We start from the raw sequence: 11,771 nt of genomic DNA, 5'->3' as shown, positions 1-11,771 counted from the left end.
GCACTCCGCGGTAGCTGTACGCGCTTTTGAACTTCATCACGAGCATAAACACGACAAAGCGGCACCGAAAAATACTACGTACGGCTTCGAGTAGGTCGGGAAATGCATGGGCAATGCCCCCTTGCCCCACCCCTCCCTATGTTTTAGCTTTTATTTTCCTTTTTTGTCGTTTGGACGCAACCATATCCTGCAATTTGAGCCTGATGAGTGACGACGACAATTTGCCGATCGTTCATTGATAGATGATCCATGATCACGTTCCTGGCAGACGACCATAATAAATGTGAGTGCGGATTTTGGCGCGCCTTTTTATCTCTTTTCTTTCTCTTTCTCTCCCTCTCTCTCTCTCACTCTTTCCCCTTCTATCTTCTTCTCCTGAAGTCTCTCTCATCGTAAAACTAAAACGCTCTCCCACGACTTCTCTCTACACCACCTCTCTCTTCTTGCATCCCAACTTCTCTCTCCCCCTCCCTCACCCTCTAGCTAACTAGTCATCCCCACTCTTCTTCTCTCTCTCTCTCTCTCTCTCTCTCTCTAACTTGGAAGGCTCCTGCATTATCAATCCATAACATCCTTTTTGTTTTGTTTTCATCAAAGTACCATGATCATTTTGATGACCAAATCTATTGTTCACTACTTTCCTTAATCTATCTTGTCTGGCGCCTGTAATATCTCTTCTCAATCTTGCTCACTCTCTCTCTCTCTCTCTCTCTGTCTTTCTCAAATGATCTTTTATTCATTTCATAACGTGCGAATGTTTTGCCTCTGTTCCCACTTCCTAACCTAGAACAAAGTTTCTGTTTCAGTTACTTTAGTTTTCTTTCGCAATCACGTGAAGAAAAGCCCCGAATGTGCATTAATCACTCTCTCTCTCTCTCTCTCTCTCTCTCTCTCTCTCTTCTTCTTCTTCTTCTGCATTTTACGTGTTAGAGGTTCTTGGCAATATCTTGCGCGTCTTTGCCGCGCCGAACGTTAGAAACATCGCTCAGTCTTCTCTCTCAACTCGTTCACCCCCCCCCCCCCCCCCATCTGCATCTGTCCCTCGCTCTCCCCTCTCTCCTCCGTCGTCATTCGGGCGTTTTCTTCACGTCTTTTCTCCAATTTCCCTGTTTCTCCGTCGCAATCGGAGCATTTCTTGCATCGTTCAACCATGATTAATCAGACCCGCTTGCTCCAATCGAGCATAGCTTGCTATCCCCTGCATTTAGCCTTTCTCCAAGACTTATTGTGAACAAAATTTCTACACGCCTTTCCAACTTTTCAAAGTTCAGTACTTTTTTTACATTTAACAAAATAGGCGTAATTTAGCTTGGCTTAGGGACAAAATTTAATGGTTTCCATGGCATTTCGAAAGAAGGATGTAAAATTGGGAACTTACCTATAAATCCGTTCAAAAATCCGTGACGAGTTAGCCCCAAAAGCCGGGCTCAAAATGTTCCTTTCTCCCTGCGTACGTCTATACGAGCGCGACTAGGCCATACCAATTGACGCAGATTTAGTGTTGTTTCTGCAAATTAAAAGAGGATAACAATAAATTTTGTTACAAAATTAAGTAAAAGAATTGGCAAAAAGAAACGGTCAGTTTGTCAGTTCTCCCACCAATGCACTCTGTTTGTAAAATGGTAATCAGATCATGTTTGGAATACGTAATACATCATTGCAACATTGGCACATATATAATTATCATAAATGCAGGCGAAGAAAAAGGGTATATCGAAATTGCATGAGGTCTATTTTTCGAAAATCTTTGCGATCGCGTTCACTGACCTACGCCCTTATGGCACATGAGAAATAGAGCGGGAGATTAGAATCATTCAAGGCCTTGCCTATTTTGGCAGGCGTGTTCATCACAATTCAGAGTTAATGACGAAACAATAGGATGTCGGGGGAAAGATGTTGCTCTATTTTCTACCATAATCATATCAAAATCGCGCACATGTCAAAATCGAGACGAAAATGTAAAATAAATTCAGTGCTCCCTACATCAGATTTCAACCTTACTTTTTCACATCAACATTTACAATTAACCTGCGACGTGTGAAGTACTGAAATGATATAGATCTAGCAAGTGTGATGCGACCTTATAATGTGCTATATCAAATTATGTTTTCATGGGGATTATCACATATTCTTCGGTTTATTGGCTGTTATTCATGTGGTAATATTGGTCGAAGGGCACAATATGGAAAGGAAATTAATACTTGAACACAACACGGTATCGATATTCTCAGCTCAAACCAGTTTTAAGTCCATGCTAATAAAGGTTTCATGACACAAAATCCCTTATCAGTCGCGCCGTATTATTCCGTCCTCATCATTTAAAGTATGACCGACATTACGCCTCATTGCACAATGGTTCATTTGTGTGAAATAAATTGGGTATTAATGAATATGATTATGAATCTTTCGAATTCATTTCATTTTTAGGGATGCGATACATTGGAAATAAATACCAATAGGTAATCATTGGCCTATTCTAAATTAAAACGTGGTTTCGTGACACAAGAACTTTAATAATTAGGTCACGCCCTATATTCCACCTCATTATTTTAAATGTGACCGACATTAAGGATAATTGAAAAAAGGTTTCAACTGAGTCAAATAAAATTGGGTATTAATGAATATTAATATATTTAACTCGCAGCAGAATTCATTTATGTGGAGGGGGCAAGGTGACGGGAATGATTACTTCAATATAACCAAGCTAAAAGGAACAAGACACCTACATATTTTAGTCGCTCTCTCTTATTATTCCACTACCTCATCAGTTTAAATGTGACCGACATTACTCCTCATTGCACAATTATTGCTCTATTTGTGTGAAACCCATTGGCTATTAATGAAATATGAATACTGATATCACAAAATTCATTTATGGGCGTAGAATGCGATGGAAATGAATACTTCAATATGACCCAGCTAAAACGACACAAGACCCCTAAATATTTCAGTCGCGCCCTATTATTCCACCACCTCATCATGTTAAATGTGACCGACATTAAGGCTCGTTGCACAATGGTTTCATCTGTGAGGAATAAATTGGGTTGATCTCTTCACGTCTCACGAACGTCGAGGTGCCAACTCGTTTGGCCTCAGATCACATGATCGTGGGCAATTTAATCTAATGGCGAGGGGTGCATGATGGAATGACGATATGGATGTAGAGGGGCGGGGTGGGTGCTCATAGTATCAATTTTCAAGTTTATTTTCCCACTTTATCAAAAATAACATAATAATTATAACTAATCATACAATAAAGGAACATAATGTACATGGTAATAGTTATAACAAAAGATAATCATAAGTACGATAATTTCTTTGAAAAAGCTAAATAAAGTGGGGGATCTACTAAAAAGCAAAGCTAAGGGGTTTAGTCAGTATTCGAATTTTGTGGAATGGTAATTAGGGATGAAGAGAAAGAAAGAGGGGGGGGGGGGGATCGGGTGGGGACCGAGGTCGGTAAGGGAAAGATTTTAGGGAAGGGTTGGTGATTATTCCAAATTCACCCCCACTTAGTGCAAAAAAATTCACCAAAATTAAATGTCCTGCATAAAATAATCATCACACATCTTATCTCCTTTTCAAAAAACGGGCACCACTACAGAAGATAAAGTTGGCAGTTCGGGACCATGATGCAATTTTTGTTAAACCGCGCATTATGTTGTTAACATGCTCTCATCGTTGCGTCATAAGTTAGCCGTGCCCATCCCAGAGGCAGAATTCCCTCCCCTGCAACGAAATGACATCATCCTCCATATTGGGGCGGCAGATATGATTGACTGCCCGAGCGCATTAAAGTCGAAGATAAATAGCCTTCTGAACATGCAGCATGCGATTTGCATTGTCAAAGAAACAGTCTGCATGGGAACGATTGGCAAAGGATCATAATGTAGGACATTAAATGTGATGTACAGTATATACTGTGAGGTTTTGGAATAAAAAATAAATACTGTACACAAATACATGTATGTGGGACTACAACAAGAACTTGGTATTACAGTCTGGTCTAAACATTTCAGCTATTTAATGTCAAATTTCAAACATCGTCTTTTCAAGAGCCATCCTTTTCAGAGGACACTCTTCATATGATTTTTTTCCACCCTGACATAAATTTAAACGTCTGAAAAAATCTCACAAATCATAATATTTTCATCTTTCAAAGAACTCGACTCTTTCTTTAACGGGTCCGTAACTCGAGCCTACTTGACTAATCGGTGACGGGATCCCGCTAGATATGGCTGTCATCACGTCACGTTTTGTTGCAAGGTCATGACCCCATCTCAGGCGGGCGTCGTCTGTACCGGGTGCGGAACGACGAGCGAGACGAGATGAATACATTAAAATGTAATGGGGATGGAGGGATGGATGGAGAAGGAGAGAGAGTGGGGGGGGGGGGGGCGGGGAAAGAAAGAAAGAGAGAGACAGACAGAGCAAGAAAGAGATGACGTGAGAGCGAGAAAGATGTGGGACTGGGTTGACGGGATGGATAGACATGGGGGAATGGAAAGAGTGAGAGATTCGGCGAGGGCGAGAAAGATGGACATTACAATAAAATCGGAATGGAGGAACTGATGGACAGGAAAGAATCAAGAGAATCTGAGAGAGAGAGAGATAGATAGATTCAACGAGGGTGAGAAAGATATTGACACAAGGGAGACGAATGAAATAACAGCACACAAGGATTGAGGCGATGAAAATGTATGATAAACAACAAATAACATCTAAAATTTGTATCAAAGGAAAGGAAAGAGCCGGAAACATTAAGAGAGAGAGAGAGAGAGAGAGAGGGGGGTAGTATTACAAATCAATGAGAATTGGTCTGTTTTGGTTTGATATTAATTATCTGAGTTATCTGTTATTCCTAAAACTAAAACATGTTCCCTAAAATCCGTTCAAACCATTACGTGAAAACCTTGTTCTCTATCCATAGTTAATTTTTCTCCGCTTCACCCATTTGCTTCTAGTATTGGCCTTCCTCACTAAAACACATTGATCGACCTTCCTATCTTCATTAGCACGTCCTAAAGCGTTAATTCTACTACGCAAACCGCTCTTATGGTTTTCCCTCTTTTTCATTCATTCTAGTACAATAGACATCTCCACGAATCTAAAAATGGAAAAGACGTTGAGAGCGATACCCGCGGAACGTCTGTGACATTTTCAGCGTCGATACCATGGGCATTCTGTGTAAGGAATCCCGGTTTCTTTCCCTTGGCTGTGCGCAACACGGAATGAAAGCATCCCCACGGTATTGTGTCCCCGGATGACCCGTGACCTTAACTGACCGCCTTCCGAAAACACTCCCAAGGTCGCTCTAAATTCAGGCGGCTTGCTTGACCGTTCCACGCGTAGTCTCGTCTTCCAGACAGCATTAATATCGAGAGACAGCGAAAGGGTTTTATTTTCTTCAAAATCCAAAAGAAACACGCCGAAAAGGCGTAAACGACATCTAAATAGACTCAAATCCACAAGTATTGGTCGTGGTTGCTTTTTAAGAATCAAGCAGCCTTTTCACACACAGCTAAAATTCATCGTATCTAGAGATGATTAGTATAAACGTGTTTAACTCAACAGTTTTAAACATGTTTAAAGAAAATTTTCCCTGTGTGAACATCGTTTATACGATGTTGGGATAGATACGAAGTCGCGATTCATACGCCCCTAAAAGCAGGCTGCAGAAGTTCGTATCTAGAGAGCTTGGCATTTTGTGTGTGAAAGGTTAATCGTGTTTAAACGTGTTTCAGACGTGTTTAAACTGGATGGAGCGTGCGCTTTGATTGATATGACATGACCTTCAATGCGCAATGGCACTACTGCGCATTTTACGAGCAGTAGTTAATCACGAAACGATTATCGATCGCACCGAAATTTCTGATTAGTTTAAACACGTTTATACTAATCATGTTTATAGAATTTTAGCTGTGTGTGAAAAGGCTGAAGGACCTGCTTTAATAGACCAATCTTTAGCCCTGGAAAGCATCCATTAGTGATGATACTGATAGCCAAGAATACTATTATCGACGCCAGGTCAAACTGTGGATCGGAGCATGGACCTAGTACTACGAATCAGAGTTGACCAAGGTTCCTAAGTTGTTCTTTCACAATACACGGGTCTGTCGTTCTATGCAGGACACGAAACTATTTAGTCAACTTTCGTCTAATGTCAAGGTGTCAAAGGCTACCTTCGCCTTCATACTAAGAGCCGAAGAAAAGACCATCGTCATCAACATCACGATCATCATCGTCGTCATCAGCATCGTCACTCGCTGGACAACACAAAGCTCCTGAACGGTCAGACTAGCTTGGCAAGGACGGGCAAGGATGCAATGACGGATTTGGGATGGATATCACCCACGGCCAATCGAGTTTCGGGTTTAATTACCGTAAAGAATCGGCACAGGATCGAGGCAGCTGGGAAGGTCAATAGACACTCCGACTGTCACACTGTCGTAAAAAAACCGCAGAGCGATCAAGAATTGTAAGAGCCCCACGACGTTACCATGGGATTCCTGCATGGTGGAGGAAGAAACTAATCTCTCTTGTTGCGTAATACCGTCTGCACGCGCTGTTGTTACGAACATCAGACAGCACATGCTTTGAGTTGACTCCTCAGAATCCTCAGGGAGGTGAGAGTCTCACTTCCCTGGAATAATCAAGCCTTCCAGAGGTTGTGTGTGTGTGTGCGTGTGTGAGGATGGGGTGGGGATGTTCCGGATCTACTTTACACTTTTCACAACCATTCAATGACGGTCGATGCTAACGATAATGCCGAGGTGCGTCTTTCTTACAGACAAAATTAAAAAAGAGACAAATGAGAAATAACTATAAGAGTATAGTATAGATCGAAAAGAGACAATGACTGCATCTCCTTCATAAATCGATGTATGTATAGGCCTACATAAAAACATGAACATACGTGGAACGAGTGATAGTTCCATTAATGAATAGTTTGATATGGGTACGCCTGGACAGTTGGTCTAAACTCACAAGATCCAGGGGAGGAGGGAAGAGAAGATGACGAGAGAGAGATATAGGGGGTATATGGCTGGACAGAACTCTAGCGTATTTCTTATTCCTTTGGAAGGGGCGCTATAGTCGCGGGCGGGTATCTTACAAATAATAATTGCATGATAAATCACGTCCATGCCAGACGACAAACGGGCTCGTAACCAACGCATTTCCTAATGCCTGGGTCAACAATCCACCCATGCTTGCCCCCCTCAGACTCACCGACATTCTGGCAGAGAGGTAAGGCGTGTTCACACATCCTCAAATCCCGTATGTCAAGACTGTACTTTACCAAGTCACAAAGGAGCGAATGTAAACGATGTCGGAATTTTTGAAACTATAATACTTCGTCACACCAATTATATACCTACATAGACCGAAAAAAATTTGACATTGTCCCGAATGGACTTCCTTTTCACTTCATTTGGTTTGGCGGTGCGACTAATGATGATATGCAGGACCTCGATAGTGGAAAATTGTAATTTGAGTTTTAAGTAACCGAGATGAAAGTTCAGCATAATGCTTTATTCATTATTGGTGTGTTCTGTTTCAAAGAATTTTGTAGCAAAACGCAAGACCCATTTTGAATAGAATTCAAAACGTGGATTCACACGTCCACGACCATTATTACATTTGATGAACGCACGCACATAATTAAATTGCGTTTGATGATGAAATTTGTACCCCGGCACGAAATCGCGTCGACTTTTTTTTTGGTGGCAATGCAGAATGCTTCTTCTTCTCCTACGACATCGCTCTACTTATTATTTATGGAGTCTAAAAGTCCGCCTTCATTATCATTCCCTTATCATAGGCTAATGCGCTCACGTCGCTGTCATTCTCAAAAACACACAATATTTGGACTCGTCTGAGTCAGATAAACACGAGTAGAGTTGTGAAATATCTTTGTTTGGGTACAGGGAGATACGGAGCGGAGATAAAGAGCGTTTGCGTGTCCATAAATACACGTAATAATTTTCTGGTGTTATCGGTTATTTCATAGACTTATTATAGGTTCAGTTCAGACCTCGTGCTTCGTTCTGTTATCAAACAGATTTGTACGAGGGGAGATAAGTCGGAATTACGAGATTCGCATACCATTTCGATTTGCAGTTGCTAGTTGCACTGGCCCAGTATATAATTATGACAGCGAATCAGTAACTATCTTTTTAAAAGAAAAGTATGAGAACGGTCCACCACCCAGCAACCAAGTAAGAAATATTATGTGCGTTGTAACTTTTATTTAGTCAGAAGGAACTGCGACTACGAGATCGAATTACAGGAACAAAATTCAAACTGGTTCATCAATGATGTGTCGGTCATTTTCATTAACACGAATAAATATACACATAAGAATAGAATACAAACCGACGACACAGCGCAACTCGGAGTTGGTGAAATGAGAAAAATAATGGAAAAGGCTGGGCAACACGAAGCTTCTAAACGAAAACGGATGAAAAGCGCATGGCAAATTAGATATGGCGTTAAAAACAGACCACGAGAGCACAGATCATGCTGAGAGGGGCGATAGAATAATGTATGAGAAGGAGGGTAGGGGTAAGAATAACATTACGACAGAATAATCGGTTTGCGAGAACAGAGGCACATAGTGGTTGTAAATATTAAAGGGATAGTGAGAAAGAGAAGGAGAGGGGAGGCAAAATCGCCACCATACCGAGAATATTGAGTAGGAAATCGGGCGGCAAAACATGCACCAAGCATCGACGGCGGATCGGCGGGGGGGGGGGGGGGGGGAGAAAACTCACGAAAGAGACGTTGAAATATTTGCGCAGAAAACATTTTGCACCTTTCCCACTGTTCCCTTGGCTCTAGCCACTCTAATCTCTTTTCTTCTCTTTCTATTATTTTTTCCGGTCGTATATAACTAGCCGCAGGTTATCACGCACGGACCATTCTTTTCAAACCCCGCACGAGCGTCGTGGAGTGTCGACGCAGAAAAGAGAGAGAGATATATAAAAGCGAGAACGCGATGGAAAAAAAGTATAAAGGCGTACGGAAAATGAAAGGCCCTTAATCGGGGAGAACGAGAAAAGGGCACGACAATCAAGTCTTAAATGCCGTTTTATAATAATGCATCGCGCTTGTAACGAAACGCACTTATTGTATAACGCACCAATTAATGATGGTAATACTTATACTTCTTCTACATAACAGGCAAACGGGGACTATTTAACGTGGGGTAGATAGCGAAGAAAGAAAGGAGAAAGGGAGGAAACGAGGTCCCCAACGAACAAAATTTGTTGCCTTGCTCTTATCTTCTTTTTGTAGGGTATCATGAATACGACCTATCGGTAATAGCATCATTCATGTGTGGGGCTGTTTTGTGACTAGAAATTAAAGTCTTTGACAGATCCTGTGGTCTATTGATTTTTTTCCCGGACGCTCTAAAAGCGATTTCAGAGTTTGAAAAGGTCACATTTAACAAATTCAAAATGCCACGTTGGGCGTTTGAAAACGTTTTGTGCGTAAGACTATGCAAATGGGCGTCATTTTCGCTCGTAAGAATTATTAACGACCCAAGGAAACGACTAAACGGGAAGAGAGAAAAGAGGCAGGAGAAGGCAGAGAAAACGCCCATTAGAGGGTATGGAGGAAAGAAAAAGATGGAGGAGCAAAAGGAGAAATGTGAGCGAAAGTGGGGGAAATGACGGTCGAGGGAAAACTCGGCAAAAAAATTCATCACGACCAGCTTGGAAACGTGACCCATCGTAGTTTTCTGGGCGCAAGAAAATGCGGGATTTTGATGTCGGATTGCATCAGGCCTTGGCGTCGGCACGGTTTGCGGTATAGCGAGACGAACAGAGACGATGAGAAATACCGAGAGAAGGAAAGGGAACGGGTAGGAGGAGAAAATGAGAAGACGACAATGTTGAAGGATAGATAGATGGACCAGAGTCTAGAAGAGGGAAAAAATACGATGACTTATTTGAGGGATAGACAAATAGATAAGGGATGAAAAGGAAAGAAAGACTAAGAAAAGGCAGAGGAAAAGATAAATGGACTAATTAACAGAGAGGAAAAGAGATGATGACATGGCTGAGGGATAAGTAGATAGAAAATATAGATAAGGAAAGGAAAAGGAAGAGCAGACGAAAAAAACATGGGATAAATAGGCAGGGGAGGATAGAGGAATAGAAATGATGAAATAGTTGAGGGAGAGAATAAATGGCTAAAGGGAAGAAATGAAACAGAGCCGATGAAGATAAAGAAGAATAGATGGACAAGGAAGGGAAGAGAAAAGAGATGACACGGCTGAGGGATAGATAAATAAGGAAATGAAAAGGGAGAGAGCCGACAAAAAGAATGTTGGATAAATAGGCAAGAGAATGAAGAAGAAGGAAAGAGAGATGATGAAAAGATCGAGGGAGAGATAGATAGACAACTGCAAGTAGAGAACGAGAAGAGAGGTCGATCGGGTCATGAGCATGGCGACGCAGACCTGGTTCAGAGGGCTCCCGGCATGTTCCATTTTTCTTCTTCTTGTATCAAATTCAGGTAGTACCCCCTCCTCCATCTCTTTCCCCAGCATCACCATTTCTTTCAATTTTCTTCGGCTATTATTTGAATCTGTAATTACTGTAATCCTCTTTAATTATTGCACGTCATTATACATAATTCATTCCAAGTTAGATTGTGCCAGAAGCAGTAACGTGAAATCATTAACATTGTCAAACATGATTGAAATAATACGGGCAAAAAAAAATGTAATAACTCAGCTTAGGCAGTTGTTTTGCCCTTGGCAGCTGGACTTCCCGTTATATCGAGATAAATGATTTAATTGTCATGTAGATCGGTAGAAATAGAAAGAATGCAAATTTAATTTCGAGTGAACCGTAATACTTTCGAAACTTGACTCGGCGTCTGTTCTTCGAGACTAGCACAATTCTCTCGAGCGATCTGCGGTGCGTGAGTGAATGTTTACATCGCAGACTGGATTCCGCAGTTTGGGGCGACTCCCCTGCGATGAAAATGGAGTATCCCGGTACGTGACTGAAGCGCTCAAGTGTTGGTTCAGGATTAGGTGTCAACGACTCGACGGGAATGAACAGGGTTCCAGACCTATTTACGCAAATTTAGGGACCGTCTCATAATCTCGTCACCGCGAATCCCACCCGTCTTTTTTAAAGCCGCGTATATATTTATTTGATCGATGGTTTTTCCGGTCGCTCTCCTGCCTTTCCCCCCATTTTATGCTCTTCCTCGCTAGCAAACTCTCTGCGATGGAAGTAACGATCTATCTGTCTTCAGGCTGAGTAAAGATAACTCAGCGAGGCCTCTATGTACTCAAGTCGTTTACGAACGCACGAGATTCTTGCTTCGCCGAAGACGGTGTTTACTTAAAACACGAGGAATATCCTCTAACGAGCACGAAGCAATGACAAAATAAGGAAGAAGAAATAGAAATAGAGCAAGGGAGAGAATAAGAGAGAGAGAGAGAGAGAGAGAGAACAGGCGCGAATGCGGTTTCGATTAATTTGCCGCCACAGAAAAGAAATGGGAGATTGGCTGCGAGGAGCGTTCGTGCCGCTGTAATATAAACAAATTCAGCTGCCGTAATAATATTTTCGACGTATCATAATTTGAGATAGCAAAAAAGAAAAAAATTATCGCGGCGCTATGGCAATGGACTATGGTCTTCTTTTTTTTTTATCGGAAGAGAATTCGAACGTAGTTTAGAAGCAAAGGTTGATATACTCCATCGAACTGTTTGAACCCTGACTGAGTAAGCATTGAAATGTTGT

General features: G+C 41.6%; 1 long non-coding RNA gene across 1 annotated transcript in view; it reads right to left on the bottom strand.

The window, feature by feature from the left end:
- Nucleotides 1-322: 322 nt before the first annotated feature.
- LOC115921692 overlaps nt 323-11,771 on the bottom strand; it is a 29,578-nt gene continuing 18,129 nt past the window's right edge. The window contains exon 2 of the long non-coding RNA XR_004063042.1: nt 323-1,507. This is a non-coding gene — a long non-coding RNA (uncharacterized LOC115921692). The remainder of the gene's footprint in view (nt 1,508-11,771) is intronic.

The sequence above is a fragment of the Strongylocentrotus purpuratus genome, unplaced genomic scaffold (assembly GCF_000002235.5).
Source record: "Strongylocentrotus purpuratus isolate Spur 01 unplaced genomic scaffold, Spur_5.0 spur5_scaffold_10, whole genome shotgun sequence".
Classification (NCBI taxonomy): Eukaryota; Metazoa; Echinodermata; class Echinoidea; order Camarodonta; family Strongylocentrotidae; genus Strongylocentrotus; species Strongylocentrotus purpuratus.
This window is presented reverse-complemented; position numbering and strand designations above follow the sequence as displayed.